The following is a 21,097-nucleotide window of genomic DNA, read 5'->3' as shown; positions in this document are numbered from 1 at the left end:
AAATTAAATACTGTGAATCGTCGTCCCCACAAATGGTGACCCTGATGCCCACAATGACAGACGACAAACATTTCAAAAATGAAGATGCACTGGGGTGGGGGGTGGGGGGGGGGTGTATTCTGGATGCTTCCTCATCAGGACAGTTGAGTGTCTGACAGGAAGTGGCTACCAATCCATAAGCCACTATAAATTTCGGACAAGTGCTGGACACATCGTGCAGTATGCAGCTCACGAGCAATAAACTGTGTCGTTTCTACCACTCCAAAGAGAGAGAGGGAGAGAGAGAGGGAGAGAGAGAGAGAGAGAGAGAGAGAGAGAGAGAGAGAGAGAGAGATTTATTATTACTTTGGTTTCATAGAGGTGGATTCACAAACATGTTCAGATATGCACATAATTCTGCACCAATTTCCATCACTGGCGCTGATGCATCTTGCATACTGCATACTGATGCACAAATCGCATCTAAATTCGTACCAAAATCTTCTTCTGAAGTGTTCTAACAAGTAAGCTCTGTAAGGCTATGCCAGACTTTCCCATAAAAACCATACACATTTGAGCATCTCTCGTTACACTCATATACCATGCACTGGCTGGTGGAACTAGCATACATCAATTTCCTTAATGTAGATTCCTGAAACTGACTGCAATGCGTGGTATTCTTGTTGTATATTTCCACTGTCCTCAGGGGTAGTCCGCTGCACATATGGTATAGCGATCTAGTATCCCTGCAAGTGTTTGAGTCTTGAAATTGCAGTTATATGTGTTGAGTTCCGACATAACTGATACCATTCATAAACTAATAGCACTTCTTTGCTATCACTTAATCACGGATTTTCAAAAATTACCACTACATTGAATTCTCAATCTGATGAGAAGTCTACAACAATGTGCTTGCTATCGTTCGCATCCAACTTTTACTTTGGTATTGGTGCACTAATCAAATGCTAGCAGCTCAATGAATGATGCAGACAGTAGAGATACTGGAAACACAAAATCTGGAGAAAAATTCTGCTTTCTGATATGATTTATGCTTCAATGTATCAGGCGTTACATCAGAGAGCCTGTATCCATGTTCATTTGATTCCCACTGCAGTGTATCGTGGAACTGTTGTGTTGAGGATGAACTAAATGAAAACTATGGAAACATATACAAATTAACAAACATACTCAATAAAAATAGTAATAAATAGTGAGATGGGCTAATACTGGTAATTACATTAAACTATGTGATCCAGTTTTTTTGTCTGGCCTAAGGGCTGTGGATCTATCATGACTGTTCATGATCTACTTTACACGGTGATATACATCTGCCGAGTGCACTAGATAATGGACACTGTAGAGTAGGAGTGGGGGAGGGTGGGGCGAGTGTAGTTCTACAGCAGTGAGGACAAGTGTTTTGGGTACGCAGTGTTGCATAAGGAAAGTAGGTCATTGCGTGATGTCAGGCAAAACCCAGTCATCACATTCTTGCAGTGATGGTTGTGGAACTATGCACCACCGCTGCATCCTTACTTCATGCCATGTTTCTGGGGTAGACAGTGCAGCATGGAGGTGGCTCCCAGGCATGAATGACAGTTTGTTAAACAAAGATGGAATAGTTTAAATAGATAAAACAATTCGTATCCTATTCTAGTGGCAGTGGAATTTTTTTAAATTTTTTATTTTTATTTTTGCCTGAATGCCATACAACCAGTGGCAATATTGCTTAAACAACACAAGTGATCTGTGATGTCACACAATTTTAATGTTAGGGTAAGTATGCTGTTTGAATTTCCCACATTTTTTGAATTTTCTGTCATTTTATACTTAGGACAAGTGACCTACTTCTGCTATCTTGGATTGTGAGACCAGAGGGATGGGAGGAGACGTATGTTTGTGTGTGTGTGTTCGGGGGGGGGGGGGGGGGGGGGTGAAACCTGACAAGTTGCGTGACATAATCGGGTGTCATCATCTGGTGACATTACTGGAAGTCCGTCAGTAGCGCAGACTGTGCCAGTATCCTCAGTTATCCACCACTCTCTTGTTCCACACAGAGCACTGGGCTGTGTCCGTTGTCCAGAACTTAAGTGAAGTTGTTCTGTAGTTTTGCTGTCTTCATAATAAGAAATGAACCATGTCAAAAAAAGCTAAGGCTATGAATTATTTTATGCCACCCATTACAAGCAATGAAAAACCTTGTGGCTGTTGTTTCTCCGAATAGAAATACTGTCAGCTTACGTTATGACCTCCGTGGAGCTACAAATATGTCTCTGTGGTGCAGATAAGGGGTTATTTTATTTATTTGTTGTCACACTTAGTTTCCTGTTTCTAAAACGTTAAGAATATCACTGGTATATGAATAATTCAATTTTATTTGTACAGTTCCTTATTCCTACAATCAGCAGACATGTTTGTAATCAAAGATGTATAAGTAACTTGTCAGAAACATTACTTATTTTACCATCTTAAATCAGTTGTAATTGTTAATTAAACAATCCAATGACTGTAGAGAAGCAATTTGGCAGCTGCCAGCCTGTCCCAGTAAGGGGAATGCGAGTAACTGTGAAAAAACAGAGAAGGTAGACGAGATCATTAGAGACGAAGAGCAAGCGCTGAATGGGGAAGGATGGAGAAAGAGGGCGACTGTGCTTTTTGTAGTACATGCAATCATTTACCTTAAGCGACTTAGAAAAATCACCGAAAAACATAAACATAGACAGTCAGAAGGGCAGGAGGGGTGGCGGGGGCGGCGGGGGGGGGGGGGGGGGGGGCGTTGGACAACTGTCCTCTCGAATGTGAGTTGAGTGACTTACCAGCATGTTACCTTGTTCAAGGCAGTCGTACAATATACAGGGTGGCCATATATTATGTTTACAACTTAAGACTTTGATACATTTAAAACTGTACTAGATATTAACAAATGGTTCTGAGCATGAGATAACTCATAAAGTTTTGTTTCCTCATGCATACACATCAGTATGTGCACCTTAGTGGCACAGGTAATTCTATCTCTCTCCATGCACGATTCAAGATCTCCACAGTGGCATTTTCAAATGCATTGCAAATGCGTGCCTTCCGGTCCTCTAGATCTCTAAACTCTTGTTACGCCAGGTCCTTTACAAAAACCCACAGGAAGAAGTCTAGCGGCGTGAGGTCAGAGGATCGTGACAGACATCGAACTGGACCATCCACCTATCCGAAAATTTGCATCTAGAAACTGGCGTACATTTAGAAACCAGTGGGGTAGTGCATCATCCTGCTGAAATATGAGATCAGGTTGCAGGTGCACCAATTGTGGCACAACGAGGTCTTGTAGCTCGTCCAGGTGAACAACACCGTCGACGGCAGACTCGATGAATAAGAATGGACTAATGATGCAAATGCGCACCAGTCTACGCCAAACATTGACCTTAGGACTGCCTCTTTTCATTTCACACGTAACATGAGGACGCTGAGAGTCCAGTATACGAACGTTATGACGATTCAGTTTGGCTGTTGCATGAAACGTTGCCTCATCGGAGAAACAAATCTCTTCCGAAAATTCATTGTTTGCGTCAGTCTTGCGTAGCACATCCGCTGCAAACTGTTCGCGCTGAGGGTTGTCCGTAGGCTTTAGTGCCTGAAGCAGCTGTGCCTTGTGGGGATAGAACAATAACCTCTTACGCAAGATATTATGCGCTGTTGATCGTCTCATTTCCAACTTGAACTGGAAGAAACACATCGATGATCTGCTGAAACGATTAGGTTCAGCTACTTATGCTATTACGGTTATTGCGAATTTTGGTGATAAACATATCAGTAAATTAGCCTACTACGCCTATTTTCATTCGCTGTTTTCATATGGCATCATATTTTGGGTAACTCATCATTAAGAGAAAAAGTGTTCATTGCATAAAACGGTGTAATCAGAATACTAGCTGGAGCCCAACTAAGATCACCTTACAGACACTTATTTAAGGAACTCGGGATATTCACAGTACCTTCGCAATACATTTATTCACTTACGAAATTTGTTATTAATATCCCATTCCGGCTCAGAAATAATAGTGATGTTTATGGCTAGAACACTAGATGAAAGGATGATTATCACTGCTCTGGGTCAAATACGACTTTGGCACAGAAAGGGATGAATTGTGCTACCACTAAAATCTTTGGTCATTTTCCAAATAGCATTAAAAGTCTGACAGATAGCCAACCAACGTTTAAAAACTAATTAAAAGAATTTCTGAATGACAACTCCTACTCAATAGATGCATTTTTAGATATGGAGTACTAAATGTAAAAAAAAAATATTTTGTGTAAAGAAAACTGATGTTAAAGTGACACGTTGCACATCATTACGAAATGTCATACTCATGATCTATGGAACAAGTATTAATGTATGGTATGTATGTACTCTTTGGCCGCCGTACGCACCAATTTTGTCGGACTCCTTGCAAACGCCTGCCTTACTGTAATGTAATAAAATATTTATTTATTTATTTTGTGACTATTAGTGTAATGTGATAAAATAAAATATGAGCCGTGACTTATATAAAAAAAGAAACACGCATTAATGCAATGGCTCAGCATAAAAGAGAAATAACTAATGTAGGAATATTTTTAACAGTTTAGTATGTTGTTGTGTATAAGCACTCGGTAACTAGCTCGGTTCTCAGGGTAGTTACGTAACCGTCGATAATTAATTGTCTGTTCGATGAACACTACTGTAATACGTAACTTATCGTGGTTTCGTCTCGATTCCCCAATATAAGATAACAACGGTAGCATCTACAAATGAAACCCTATAATGGAACTGGAATCCTGTGATGCCTGGGATGTTATTTCGTTATATAAAGAAAATCTGTAAATAAAATTGTTAAATTATTAGTAGCTGCCTCCAGTCTCGTGGGATCTGAAATAAATTGTCCTAACCGACAGCGCGTCTAAACCCAAGTCCACCCAGGAGAAACAGTACAGTACCTTGTCGACGTTGGCGGTTGAAGGAGACGGGCGACCCGCTCCCTCTTTATGGAGAACACTATCTGTTTCGATAAATCACGCATGCCAAGCCCGGATAGTTGGTGAGGACGGTGGTTGTCTTCCCCATTGTTTTCGATATTTCGTTGAACTTAGGTTTCGGACGCCGTCTGCATGAAGCAGGCCACACACCAAGCTTTCTCCTGTGGCGTCCACATTTTATCGGGTTTTCAAGTTTACGTCAAAACTGCGTCACCTGGAATATAAAAAAAATCTTTACGGGATCAAAAGATATCTTATCACATGTTCAAAACCATTTGTTAATATCTATTATAGTTTTAAACTTATTGTAGTCTTAATTGGTAATGATAATCTATGGAGGAAGAGGATGTAGCTGAAGATGAAATGGGAGATACGATACTGCGTGAAGAGTTTGACAGAGCACTGAAAGACCTGAGTCGAAACAAGGCCCCCGGACTAGACAACATTCCATTGGAACTACTGACGGCCTTGGGAGAGCCAGTCCTGACAAAATTCACCATCTGGTGAGCAAGATGTATGAAACAGGCGAAATACCCTCAGACTTCAAGAAGAATATAATAATTCCAATCCCAAAGAAAGCAGGTGTTGACAGGTGTGAAAATTACCGAACTATCAGTTTAATAAGTGACAGCTGCAAAATACTAACGCGAATTCTTTACAGACGAATGGAAAAACTAGTAGAAGCCGACCCCGGGGAATATCAGTTTGGATTCCGTAGAAATGTTGGAACACGTGAGGCAATACTGACCCTACGACTTATCTTAGAAGCTAGATTAAGGAAGGGCAAACCTACGTTTCTAGCATTTGTAGACTTAGAGAAAGCTTTTGACAATGTTGACTGGAAAACTCTCTTTCAAAATTCTGAAGGTGGCAGGGGTAAAATACAGGGAGCGAAAGGCTATTTACAATTTGTACAGAAACCAATTGGCAGTTATAAGAGTTGAGGGGCATGAAAGGGAAGTAGTGGTTGGGAAGGGAGTGAGACAGGGTTGTAGCCTCTCCCCGATGTCATACAATCTATATATTGAGCAAGAAGTGAAGGAAACAAAAGAAAAATTCAGATTAGGTATTAAAATCCATGGAGAAGAAATAAAAACTTTGAGGTTCGCCGATGACATTGTAATTCTGTCAGAGGCCGCAAAGGACTTGGAAGAGCAGCTGAATGGAATGGGTAGTGTATTGAAAGGAGGATATAAGATGAACATCAACAAAAGCAAAACGAGGATAATGGAATGTAGTCGAATTAAGTCGAGTGATGCTGAGGGAATTAGACCAGGAAACGAGAGACTTAAAGTAGTAAAGGAGTTTTGCTATTTGGGGAGCAAAATAACTGATGATGGTCGAAGTAGGGAGGATATAAATTGTAGACTGGCAATGGCAAGGAAAGCGTTTCTGAAGAAGATAAATTTGTTAATATCGAGTATAGATTTAAGTGTCAGGAAGTCATTTCTGAAAGTATTTGTATGGAGTGTAGCCATGTATGGAAGTGAAACATGGACGATAAATACACTCCTGGAAATGGAAAAAAGAACACATTGACACCGGTGTGTCAGACCCACCATACTTGCTCCGGACACTGCGAGAGGGCTGTACAAGCAATGATCACACGCACGGCACAGCGGACACACCAGGAACCGCGGTGTTGGCCGTCGAATGGCGCTAGCTGCGCAGCATTTGTGCACCGCCGGCGTCAGTGTAAGCCAGTTTGCCGTGGCATACGGAGCTCCATCGCAGTCTTTAACACTGGTAGCATGCCGCGACAGCGTGGACGTTAACCGTATGTGCAGTTGACGGACTTTGAGCGAGGGCGTATAGTGGGCATGCGGGAGGCCGGGTGGACGTACCGCCGAATTGCTCAACACGTGGGGCGTGAGGTCTCCACAGTACATCGATGTTGTCGCCAGTGGTCGGCGGAAGGTGCACGTGCCCGTCGACCTGGGACCGGACCGCAGCGACGCACGAATGCACGCCAAAACCGTAGGATCCTACGCAGTGCCGTAGGGGACCGCACCGCCACTTCCCAGCAAATTAGGGACACTGTTGCTCCTGGGGTATCGGCGAGGACCATTCGCAACCGTCTCCGTGAAGCTGGGCTACGGTCCCGCACACCGTTAGGCCGTCTTCCGCTCACGCCCCAACATCGTGCAGCCCGCCTCCAGTGGTGTCGCGACAGGCGTGAATGGAGGGACGAATGGAGACGTGTCGTCTTCAGCGATGAGAGTCGCTTCTGCCTTGGTGCCAATGATTGTCGTATGCGTGTTTGGCGCCGTGCAGGTGAGCGCCACAATCAGGACTGCATACGACCGAGGCACACAGGGCCAACACCCGGCATCATGGTGTGGGGAGCGATCTCCTACACTGGCCGTACACCTCTGGTGATCTTCGAGGGGACACTGAATAGTGCATGGTACATCCAAACCGTCATCGAACCCATCGTTCTACCATTCCTAGACCGGCAAGGGAACTTGCTGTTCCAACAGGACAATGCACGTCCGCATGTATCCCGTGCCACCCAACGTGCTCTAGAAGGTTAAGTCAACTACCCTGGCCAGCAAGATCTCCGGATCTGTCCCCCATTGAGCATGTTTGGGACTGGATGAAGCGTCGTCTCACGCGGTCTGCACGTCCATCACGAACGCTGGTCCAACTGAGGCGCCAGGTGGAAATGGCATGGCAAGCCGTTCCACAGGACTACATCCAGCATCTCTACGATCGTCTCCATGGGAGAATAGCAGCCTGCATTGCTGCGAAAGGTGGATATATACTGTACTAGTGCCGACATTGTGCATGCTCTGTTGCCTGTGTCTATGTGCCTGTGGTTCTGTCAGTGTGATCATGTGATGTATATGACCCCAGGAATGTGTCAATAAAGTTTCCCCTTCCTGGGACAATGAATTCACGGTGTTCTTATTTCAATTTCCAGGAGTGTAGTTTGGACAAGAAGAGATTAGAAGCTTTCGAAATATGGTGCTACTGAAGAATGCTGAAGATTGGATGGGTAGATCACATAACTAATGAGGAAGTATTGAATAGGATTGGGGAGAAGAGAAGTTTGTGGCACAACTTGACCAGAAGAAGGGATCGGTTGGTAGGACATATTCTGAGGCATCAAGGGATCACCAATTTAGTATTGGAGGGCAGCGTGGAGGGTAAAAACCGTAGAGGGAGACCAAGAGATGACTACACTAAGCAGATTCAGAAGGATGTAGGTTGCAGCAGGTACTGGTAGATGAAGAAGCTTGCACAGGATAGAGTAGCATGGAGAGCTGCATCAAACCAGCCTCAGGACTGAAGACCACAACAACAACAACAACAACAACCTATAGACATCCTGTACTGTAATTCGCATAGGTGATCGAGATAGCCCAGAAACATGCACTTTCCCTCGATGTGAGTCACGAGAAGGTTACGAGTGGGAAAGGGTATCATTTGTTTTTTCCCCTGCAGTTGCGTAGTACAGTTAAATTGCCTTCTTGCTGCTGCGCGTTCTCAGTCGAAACTCGTCTGGGAGCATCCGGTGGAAGCGGCCGCTATCGGCCGGGCCATCGTCTGCGTTCGCGGCGAATTTCTGCAAAGTGTTTGCGGGCGGCTGCGTTGGCGGCACGCTGGCTGGCGTCGTTCTCTCGTTGGCACGCAGGGCTGGTCGCGGGCGCAAGTTTCGTCAGCTGCAAAGGCGGCCACTGCATGCGATGCGCACGTGCTGCTTCCTTTCAAAGTGTGGGAGAAAGTGGCTTTGTGACGCCAGTATTCGCTAGCTGGCAACGTCCACAGCGACAGCTAACGTTTAACCGTGACAGTCATAGAAACGGCACAATTGTCTCTTTTGTTACGCAGGTCTCTCGAATAAAAGACGATTCGCTAGAAAGTGACTGTCTGCAGTAAATGGATGGAGTACTGCAGTGAAGCATATCGAACAGCCGTTAGTCGCAATATCTTTAGTCAAAGCGACTGGTCTTCGCTTATGCTCGTTGCACGAGGTCTGTTCAAAAAGTTCCGGAACTTTCCCATTAAACTCATCTACGCTCACCTTTTACTTATTTTGCATGGTCTCCTTCGAAATACTGTCTTAACTATTGACACACTTCTCCCAACGTCATACTCACTTCCGGAAGCAGTCTTGGTATGCCTCTTGCTGGTTCACGAGAGGCGCCGTCTGCGAATTTTCTTTTATCTCTTTTCTCGCTACACATCTTCGACCTTTCAACGGGTTTTCAACTGTTGAAGTAATATAAAAAAAACAGTTGGCGGGGGTATAATATCCCTTCCTTTCTGTGGTTATTAATTAATTATCGTGTGAGACCCAACTCGCTTTATTTGTTCATGAGACCCAGAAAATATTAGATACAGGCTCCCAGGTAGATGCTATTTTCCTTGACTTCCGGAAGGCGTTCGATACAATTCCGCACTGTCACCTGATAAACAAAGTAAGAGCCTACGGAATATCAGACGAGCTGTGTGGCAGGATTGAAGAGTTTTTAGCAAACAGAACGCAGCATGTTGTTCTCAATGGAGAGATGTCTACAGAAGTTAAAGTAACCTCTGCGTGCCACAGGGGAGTCTTATGGGACCATTGCTTTTTACAATATATATAAATGACCTAGTAGAAAGTGTCGGAAGTTCCATGCGGCTTTTCGCGGATGATGCTGTAGTATACAGAGAAGTTGCAGCAGTATAAAATTGTAGCGAAATGCAGGAAGATAGGCACTTGGTGCAGGGAATTAATTTCAGAAATGTCATCATTAACTGAAGTGCTTATTCTACATCTACATCCATACTCCGCAAGCCACCTGACGGTGTGTGGTGGAGGGTACCCTGAGTACCTCTATCTGTTCTCCCTTCTATTCCAGTCTCGTATTCTTCGTGGAAAGAAGGATTGTCGGTATGCTTCTGTGTGGCCTCTAATCTCTCTGATGTTATCCTCATGGTCTCTTTGTGAGATATACGTGGGAGGGAGCAATATACTGCTTGACCCTTCGGTGAATGTATGTTCCCGAAACTTTAACAAAAGCCTGTACCGAGCTACTGAGCGTCTCTCCTGCAGAGTCTTCCACTGGAGTTTATCTATCATCTCTGTAATGCTTTCGTGATTACTAAATGATCCTGTAACGAAGCGCGCTGCTCTCCGTTGGATCTTCTCTATCTCTTCTATCAACCCTATCTGGTGCGGATCCCACACTGCTGAGCGGTATTCAAGCAGTGGGCGCACAAGCGTAGTGTAACCTACTTCCTTTGTTGTCGGATTGCATTTCCTTAGGATTCTTCCAATGAATCTCAGTCTGGCATCTGCTTTACCGACGATCAACTTTATATGTTCATTTATTGTATGATTATATGATAGCGGAACAAACACTGGTAGCAGTTACTTCTGTACAATATCTGGGAGTATGCGTGCGGAACGATTTGAAGTGGAATGGTCATATAAAATTAATTGTTGGTAAGGCGGGTGCCAGGTTGAGATTCATTGGGAGAGTCCTTAGAAAGTGCAGTCCATCAACAAAGGAGGTGGCTTACAAAACACTCGTTCGACCTATACTTGAGTATTGCGCATCAGTGTGGGATCCATACCAGATCGGGTTGACGGAGGAGGTAGAGAAGATCCAAAGAAGAGCGGCGCGTTTCGTCACAGGGTTATTTGGTAAGCGTGATGTTTAGCAAACGCAAGTGGCAGACTCTGCAAGACAGGCACTCTGCATCGCGGTGTAGATTGCTGTCCAGGTTTCGAGAGGGTGCGGTTCTGGATGAGGTATCGAATTTATTGCTTCCCCCTAAAGATTAGAGGGATGCGAGCGCACACGGAGGCTTTCCAGCAGTCGTTCTTCAAGCGAACCATACGCGACTGGAGCATGAAAGGGAGGTAATGACAGTGGCACGTAAAGTGCCCTCCGCCACACACCATTGGGTGGTTTGCGGAGTATAAATGGGCCCTCCCTACAAATTACTTCAAATGCTTTCGGCGAAATGTAACACCGGCTAAGTTCAATGACCTAGAATAAATCGTATCTTTGAAAGTATGCATTTTTTGACCAAATAATATTAGTGAATCTTTGCACTTTAGTTAATTGAATAACTTGAAATGATCCTTTCTGCTCTGACTGTCGTGATATGATACACAAAAAATAAATTTAAATACGCCGCGTAATGGCGTTCAATTGTTGCCAGTCAAAGATCAGCGCTGCTTGCTTCGCAGGAACTGAAAAAATGCTAAACAACTTGCTATCGCTTTACAGTAGCAAGCGTAACTTACATACAGCAGAAGAAATGATCGGACTCGAAGTGATTTTAAATATCTTTTTTCTCTTATATATAATGACAAAGATAATAATGTTAGTTGCGAGAACGTTATGCACTACGATCTCATCTAATATAAATAATGTCTTTTTATTGCATTGCAATCGATATAGTCTTTCTTTGAAGCTAATTTAATACATTTTCATAATTAATTTGTCGTTTATGTCCATATAATAATATTCAGAGTCCCTTTATTATTTACTTAAAATATATCGGCTTGAATATTTCAAAAGGGACAAAAATGGCTCTGAGCACTATGGGACTTAACTTCTGAGGTCATCAGTCCCCTGAAACTTAGAACTACTTAAAACTAACTAACCTAAGGACATCACACACATCCATGCCCGAGGCAGGATTCGAACCTGTGAGCGTAGCGGTCGCGCAGTTACAGCCTGAAGCGCCTAGAACCGCTCGGCCACTCTGGCCGGCCAAAAGGGACACTATAGGGGCTATGTCTGAAGAGTACGGATCATAAGGCAGCAAGAGTCACGCACCAATAGGGATGAATGTGCAGGTGCGTTATCGTTAATCAAGAGCCACGAAAAGTCCCGCCCCATTTCAGGCCGTTTCCTTCTCACGTTTTCTCGTCGGTGTTGCAACACGTCCCGATAGTACCATCGATTAACAGTTTGTCCCTGTGGCGCGAATTCATGAGCCACTAACCCTTCAAAGGTAACTATTAGCTTGGCTTTGACATTTGACCTGACCTGACGAGCGTTTTTTGGTCTTGGAGAACCTTTCCCGACTCATTCTGAAGATTGAACCTTGGTCTCAGCGTCATAACCATAGACCCACATCTTATTACCAGTTATGGTTCTCTTAATGAACATCTCGTTCTCATTTGCGCGATCAAAAAGCTCTTCACAGATTGTGAAGCGAAGGTCTTTCTAATCTTCACTCATAGCCGTGGGTCGAACTTGGCGGAAACACGATGCGTTCCAAGATGTTGTTGCAGGATTTCATGACGTGATTTGAGTGAAATGTTACACTCTTCTGCAATCTCTCGGACAGTCAGTCTTCGATTGGAACATACAATTTCGTTAACGTTCCTGACATGAGCATCGTCGGTAGAAATCGAAAGGCGTCCTAAACTGGGGTCATCGTTTAACTTCGGTACGGCTATTTTTAAACCGTATGAACCATTCGTAACACCGACTACGGCTTAAGCATTCATCACCGTAGGCTCCCTGCATCATTTGGTGTGTCTCTATAAAGGTTTTCTCTAGATTCACACAAAATTTAATGCAGACGCGTTGCTCATTTAATCCTGCCCTCTTGATATTCGCAAATCGTGCGACACAACGTTCTCAGTACAGCATTGAACGATAACTAACAGACAAACGTGCAACGAAACATCTGGCAGTACACATTATGTCATGGGTTTGGTAGCCAGTCAGCCCGAGGATGCCCATACTCGGGGGCATGGGGGAAGTGTGCCTGTGTGCCTCCTCCCCCCCCCCCCTCGCCATAGCTCTCAGCGAAAGGAAACAAAATAGTATTATCAGGTGTTCTACTTTCAAGAAAATGATTTAAAAGTCGGTAGTACGCAGGTTTTGAACAGGGTCGGAACTGGAACTTTTTTACGATCACTTACAAGTCGCTATTCGTCTCCCAGAATATTACACTGAAGAGCCAAACAAACTGGAATTGCCCAATTCCGTCGGAATGCACAAAAGACATGAATGGATGCACGTGATCGGACAGGATCCTTACGTACGTGTCACCTGCCAGAATCGTATCTAGACGTATCAGGGGTCCCGTATCACTCCAAATTCACACGCCCCACGCTACTACAGAGCCTCCACCAGCTTGAACAGTCCCACGCTGACAGACAAGTTCCATGGATTCATGAAGTTGTCTCCATATCCGTACATGTCCATCTGTTCGCTGCAACTTGATACGAGACTCGTCCGACCATGCAACATGTTTCCAGTCATCAACATTCCAATATCGGTCTGGATGGGCTCAGGCGAGGCGTAAAACTGTGTCGTGCAGTCATTAAGAGTACACGAGTGAGCTTTCGACTCTTAAAGCCCATATCGATGATGTTTTGGTGAGTTGTTCTCACGCTGACACTTGTAGATCGCCCTGCATTGAAATCTGCATCAATTTGCGAAAGGGTTGCGCTTCTGTCAAGTTGAACGATTCTCTTCAGTCGTCGTTGGTCCCGTTCTTGCAGGATCTTTTTCCTGGCAGATACCGGATTCCTGATATTCAGGGCACACTCGTGAGATGGTCGTACGGGAAAATCCCCACTTCATCGCTACATGGGAGATGCTGTGCTCCATCGCTCGTGCTCCAACTGTAATACCACATTCAAACTCACTTAAATCTTGATAACCTGCCATTATAGTAGCACTAATCGATCTAACAACTGCGCCAGGCACTTCTTGCCTTATATAGGCGTTGCCGACTTCAGCGCCGTATTCTGTCTGTTTACATATCTCAGTATTTGATTACGCCTACTTGTACCAGTTTCTTTGGCGCTTCAGTGTAAAGGTGCTCTATACCTGCAGGTCTAGGACTCCCCTCACCCCCGGCCTACATACTAACGTATGGACACCCGTGATCTTCTAGAAGATCTTTATATCTCACCTATCAATTCCTTCTCGCTCTAAGTGTTTGTTAACGTGAAAAATAACTGAGGTGCACTGTGGTTAGGACTCCATGTTAAACTGTATGGCAGAGGAAGGCAGCTGCGTACAACCTCCGACAGGAGCATGGCTAGTAAAGCACTGTGGTATTCAAATCAGTCTTCAGGTTGCTTTGCTTTGCTTTCAAAACAGTGACGAAATAACAATAAGCTGTCAAATATTCCCAGTCACAACCAGACTAGGCAGTACACTAGAATATAACGGATATGAAGTAGTCTGAAGTTCCATGCGTCTTTTCGCGGATGATGCTGTAGTATACAGAGAAGTTGCAGCATTAGAAAATTGTAGCGAAATGCAGGAAGATCTGCACCGGATAGGCACTTGGTGTAGGGAGTGGCAACTGACCCTTAACATAGACAAATGTAATGTATTGCGAATACATAGAAAGAAGGATCCTTTATTGTATGATTATATGATAGCAGTAACTTCTGTTAAATATCTGGGAGTATGCGTGCGGAACGATTTGAAATGGAATGATCATATAAAATTAATTGTTGGTAAGGCGGGTACCAGGTTGAGATTCATTGGGAGAGTCATTAGAAAATGTAGTCCATCAACAAAGGAGGTGGCTTACAAAACACTCGTTCGACCTATACTTGAGTATTGCTCATCAGTGTGGGATCCGTACCAGATGGGGTTGACGGAGGAGATAGAGAAGATCCAAAGAAGAGCGGCGCGTTTCGTCACAGGGTTATTTGGTAACCGTGATAGCGTTACGGAGATGTTTAGCAAACTCAAGTGGCAGACTCTGCAAGAGAGGCGCTCTGCATCGCGGTGTAGCTTGCTGTCCAGGTTTCGAGAGGGTGCGTTTCTGGATGAGGTATCGTATATACTGCTTCCCCCTACTTATACCTCCCGTGGAGATCACGAATGTAAAATTAGAGAGATTCGAGCGCGCACGGAGGCTTTCAGACAGTCGTTCTTCCCGCGAACCACACGCGACTGGAACAGAAAAGGGAGGTAATGACAGTGCCCTCCGCCACACACCGTTGGGTGGCTTGCGGAGTATGAATGTAGATGTAGATGCATAAACACTACAGTCACAGGTTATCAGTAACGTGGCGTTTACAAGAAGAAGGATAAGAAAATGTCTGGAAAATTTAGGATAGGATTAATCTTCATGTGTTTCAGTATGGTGTTTCCTTCACAAAACGTACGCTATCTGACCAAAAGTATCCAGACTTTTCTATGTAACGCAGAATTGACTGCAACATGTCACAAGAGCGGACATACCAGTAATAGCAGGTGGGGACTGTTATGTTGCCAGCAGAGAGGAGTTATGGGAGCTCAGTGGCTTTGAACCGGAACTAGTCATTGGATGTCACCCGAGTAACAGCTGCATTAGAGACATCTCAAACGTTCTAAAGCTGCTCAGATCGACTGTTGCTGATATGATTGTAAAGTAGAAATGCGAATGAATAACCAGACCTCATGTACTGATGGCCAGGGACCGTCAAGCACTGCGTAGCAAAGTTGTAAAAAGTCACAGGAAATCACCGTTGAATCTCTCGTGAGTTTCAAAGTGCAGTCAGCATTCCAGCTAGCGTAATGACTTTGTGATGGGGAGTTAGGAAGAGTGAGGTGTATGGGGCGAGGAAACAGCTCCTCAAAAAATACACACATTTCTGTAGGCAATGCTAAGCGACGCATGGGGTGACGTGAAATACGACGACACTGGGCAGTTTAGGACTGGAAACAGATGATTTTGAGTGATGATTCGCATTGTACCCTGTGGTAATCCAATGGAAGGGTTTGGATTTGGGGAATGTCTTGAGGATATTACATGTTATCCTGTATAGTGCCAACAGTGAAATACAAAATAACTGGTGCTACGCTAGGCAAGTGTTTTCGTCGTTAGGATGAGATCCGTTCAATGCGTTTAATAAACCCTAAATATGAGATAACAAGAACACATTTTACTGCATTGTGTACTGCGTACAGTACGGGTACGGTCCAGAGACTTTTTATTTATTTATTTTTTATTTGCTCGTCAAGTTCCAAAGGACCAAATTGAGAAACAAATCTCCAAGGTCATGGAACGTGTCAGTACATGAAATTACAACATAAAAGTAATAACAGATAAAAACAAATATTCATGAACCTGAAAAATGTCAGTCCATAGGTTTAAGTAAACGCTGTGAGCAATAAAATACGAATCAGCTTAATTTTTCAAGTAACTCCTCGACAGAATAGAAGGACTCATGAGGAAACTCTTCAGTTTGGATTTGAAAGCGCATGGATTACCGCTAAAATTTTTGAAGTCGAGTGGCAGCTTATTGAAAGTAGATGCAGCAGTATACTGCACACCTTTCTGCACAAGAGTTAAGGAAGTCCGATCCAAATGTAGGTTTGATTTCTGCCGAGTATTAACTGGGTGAAGGCTGCTTCTTCTTGGGAATAAGCTAATATTGGTAACAAGAAACGACAATAAGGAATGTACATATTGAGAGGCCAATTTCAACCTCGTGAACAGAGGTCGACAAGAGGTTCGTGAACTTACACCACTTATTGCCCGAACCGCACGTTTCTGAGCCAAAAATATCCTTTTATAACGGGAAGAGTTACCCCAAAATACAATACCATACGACATAAGCGAATGAAAAGAAGCAAAGTAGGCTAATTTTTGTGTCGAACGACCGCTGACTTCTGATACCGTTCGAACAGTATTAAGTCTTTGAACAAGATCCTGAACGTGAGCTTTCCACGACAACTTACTATCTATCTGAACACCTAGAAATTTGAACTGTTCAGTTTCACTAATCATATGCCTGTTCTGTGAAATTAGAACGTCAGGTTTTGTTGAATTGTGTGTTAGAAACTGTAAAAACTGAGTCTTATGGTGATTTAGAGTTACTTTATTTTCTACAAGCCATGAACTTAGATCATGTACTGCACTATTTGAGACCGAGCCAATGTTGCACCCAACATCCTTTACTACCACGTTAGTGTCATCAGCAAACAGAAATATTTTAGATTTACCCATAATACTAGAGGGCATATCATTTATATAAATAAGGAAGAGGAGTGGCCCCAACACTGATCCCTGGGGCACCCCCCACTTGACAGTACCCCACTCAGACCCCACATCACAGTCGCTAGCAACATTTTGCACAATGACCTTTTGCTGTCTGTTGCTAAAGTAAGAGGTGAACCAGTTGTGAGCTACTCCCCATATTCTGTAATGGTCCAACTTCTGGAGCAATATTTTGTGATCAATGACGATGATTGTATCAGAATGACAGTTCACCCAGCCATAAAACGGCATCTGTGAGGCAATGCTTTGTGGACAATGACATTCCGGAACTGGAGTGGCCTGTCCAGCACTCCAGACCCAAGGATCTAACATCACTGCTGTGTCTGTTTCGGCTCTCGAGGAAGAATGGGCTGCCACTACTCTACACCTTACTGAAAGTCTCTGTACTTCCATCTGTTCACAGATGGTTGCAAGACTTCCGCTGTTCAGTACAGAAAGTCAGATCAAAGCCTTTCAGCCACCTAAATCTCCAAATCGTCATTTTACTATTATGTTCAGGCCCTTTGACCGATGTATAGGAAGATTCCCACCTTTGGTCCAGTCGAAATAGGGGCCAGCATCACGGTCGGCAGGTGATGTTTGAAGTGACCACTGTCTCAATAATCTGGCCCCTTTTACAACTGGGCCAAAGATGGGAATCTTCCCACACGTCGATCAGGGAGTCTGAAGATGGCTGGTAGTCCAATAAAATAACAATCTCAAAATTTAGACTGCTGAAAGGTGTTTGATATGACATTCTTCACAGAAAGTATCCCCAGGAGAGTTCAAGCAGTCATAGAGGCTAAGGGTGGACGCACCTGATATTTATGTCCAATAATAGATGTTCTGATGGTTCTGATTAGACAGCGTATACCCAGTACGAAAAGTACGGTACTACATCCGATGTATGATAAGCACAGAACCTTCGGAAAGGATGCATCGTAAAGAAAGGTTGCGTTTTCGATAAATCTGTAACGCACTGGCAGCATTGAACAGCGTCCATTTTCTTTTTCTTTGTTTTTTTCGATACATGCAAGCAAAAGTTCCCAAGTGCGGTGTATGAACGGTCTGGTCGCCATCATCTAATAACAGTCCAATTGACAACAACAAACAAGAACCGCCAGAAGGGACTGGTATAGAAAAATAACTCTAATTGTGATAACTGATATAACAAAACAATAGTTTTGACTATCTATATTGATCAGCCCATTGCAAATTATTACAAACAGTATTAGTATTATTAATAGAGAGGCTCGAGAGGTCAAACACACGAGTGATATATCGCCCACAACCGGTCGATCTCTTCGATCCCAACGTAGACGAGCAATTTACCAAGCAATTTTAGCCAGTATTTCGAAGCTACTTTCACTTTAATATCTGCTACGGTAGGATTGCCGTGTTTATCAGTTGTGGCGATTCTTTCTTTGTAAGTCGATTAATACTCTCAAAAAAAGATTGGTATTTATAAAATTTATTCTGTAACATAGTATTCAACGATAATTTTGGAGGGGAATTATATTTTCGGGTCCGTAGCTTACTTTGTAGACAGAGGCTACACAGCCTTCTTTTTTGTTTCATTTTTTTTCGATTTCATTTTTTGTGAGTAGTTTCGGGATCGCAGCCCCATCTCAAAATGGAGATAAACAGAGTGCACATGTGGAACCTCTGTTTACAAAACAAAAACAAAATGTTTTGGAACACATTTATTGAAATCCTTAAGCTGTCCTCTAAGGAAGTCTTAACAACGAAATTACCTACTACTTGACGAAAAGACTTACTAAAAGTATCTACAATTTTGGGACTATCATTAACCAGTTCATTACCACTACTAGACTTTAAACAAATGTCTTTTTTCCTTAGTCCTTTCTCCTCTATCTGCTTCTAATATTTTCCAAATATTTCCTATTTGGGTGCTGAATGAACTTCTCAAATGACTTTGCTTAGAACTTAGCAATACAATTTGTAATGTGATTGAACCCTGTCACTTGCGTGTTTGATGCTAAACTTTGGGATTCCTATTTCTGAACGTGCACGTGCCAGACCTTAAAACTGATAGCTTGCATAACGCTAATTGTTGGTGGGAAAATTCAACTGCGAGGATGCATAGATAACTCTTAACTACAAGAATTCTAAGAAAATCATGCCCTGTCTGAAACTTACTATTATCACAAAATCTGACCATGAAATGTGATGAAAAACTGGTTACTTTGAAACTAAAATTTACCCTTGAGAAATTTAATTACAGATGTAATCTATTTTCTACGCTATCTGGCTTACCTTGGTCGCACTGAATAATGTCGTGCAAACTGCTATCGTATCTACAGCGCATCTCGATAACAGAACTGCAAAATCTAACTACCGAGATAAGCAAACGTGCAATGCGTTCTCTAACAACATTGCTATCTTTCGTGGTTCATAATTTTGTATAATGATTTTAAATAATTTGAAAATTAATTGACGCTTGGGACGTGGACAATAGTTCTGGGTTGAATTAACTTAATAGCAATCTCGTATCATTTGACTTTATAAGACTTAATGAATCTTCATTAATAGTAAAGTTTTTTCTGAAAGCACGTAACCATAATCTAAGAATTACAGAAATTAATTTTGACATGTATAATATTTCCTTAAACAAAATTCCAAGATATAAGTCTTAGATCCATTTCTCTCACAATGACCGATAAACCCTGAAAAAAAATCTTGATCTGTATGTCTGACGAACCAAGAAAGTTGCATTATCAAACCGCTGTCGCAAATAAAACAGAGTTAATCATTACCTGTAATTCATTCTTCACAAAAATATGATCTTACCAACATAAAATTCAATTGTTTTTCTCTCCACAATAAATCTTCTATTAATCCATGATATAATACCCACAAAATTCCATTATTTGCTGGTTACTGCTACTAAAGCAAAACTCGACTGTCCACATCTAACACCAAAGCTCAACTGTCTCCTTTTCTCTCCTCGCGATCAACAGATAAACCTGGCGGGCATCTTGGCAGAGCAATGATCACCTCCAACTCATCTCCGTGCAGCGCAGCTTGTCTGCCGAGACTGTGTGCGAACATCTAAGCGATTCAAACCTAACGAGCGAGATTCCAGACACCCAAAACAGGAAAAATTCTTACGAAAATTTACACACACCTTTCACAGTTGTTAGCCACCTTGCCTCAGGAGAGGATGCAGCGGCTTTTTGACGCACTTCCCAAACGAATCAATACATGCATGTATCAGGGCCAAAGGGGTGCAACATCATACTGATAAGTATGCCAAGTTCTTTGTAAATTTAACTCGATTTTGTAAACATATACTCTCCCAACCTTTGGAGTTTCTATATATGATGATAGTAACTGTTCTCGAAAGAACAGATACCATTGATAACCGTGCAGCAACTCTAGAATAAATAATTAATTGAAACCCTCAGCTGCCAACAGGACTTGTTGATATTATATACGATGGGAACAGCTGAAAATGTCTGCCCCGACTGGGACTCGAACCCGAGATCTCTTGCTTACATGGCAGACGCTCTATCCATCTGAGCCACAGAGGACACAGATGAATAGTGCGAATGCAGGGACTTATCCCTTGCACGCTTCCCGTGAGACCCATGGGAACATTACGTATGTAGATTGTGAACAGTTGGGAATGTGGGTCTCACGGGAAGCGTGCAAGGGATAAGTCCCTACAGTCGCGCTATTCATCTGTGTCCTCAGTGGCTCAGATGGACGCCGGCATGGTAGCTCAGCGTGTTCAGTCAGAGGGTTAGTTACCCTCTGTAACAAGAAACTGAGTAAATGGATCAACGAAGAACCTAAATGGTTGTCATCAGGCGTCCGCCCAGAACAAAATCAACCAACAATATAGAACAACATTAGATAAAAAAAGATGGATAGAGCGTCTGCCATGTAAGCAGGTTCGAGTACCGATCAGGGCACACATTTTCAGCTGTCCCCATCGAGGAATATCTATAACACCTGTCGGCAGCTGAGGGTTTCAATTAATTATCATTTACTTTGGAGTTTCATTTCGTTTCCTCCTCTTTGTCTGAGAGCTTCACTTTTTTTTTTTTTTTTTTTTTTTTTTTTTTCTGGCACTGTATTAGTATATGACTACTAGAAGTAGTAACATGCGTATTTCCTAACACTCCAAAACCGGCAT

Source organism: Schistocerca gregaria, chromosome 2 (genome assembly GCF_023897955.1).
Source record: "Schistocerca gregaria isolate iqSchGreg1 chromosome 2, iqSchGreg1.2, whole genome shotgun sequence".
Classification (NCBI taxonomy): domain Eukaryota; kingdom Metazoa; phylum Arthropoda; class Insecta; order Orthoptera; family Acrididae; genus Schistocerca; species Schistocerca gregaria.
This window is presented reverse-complemented; position numbering follows the sequence as displayed.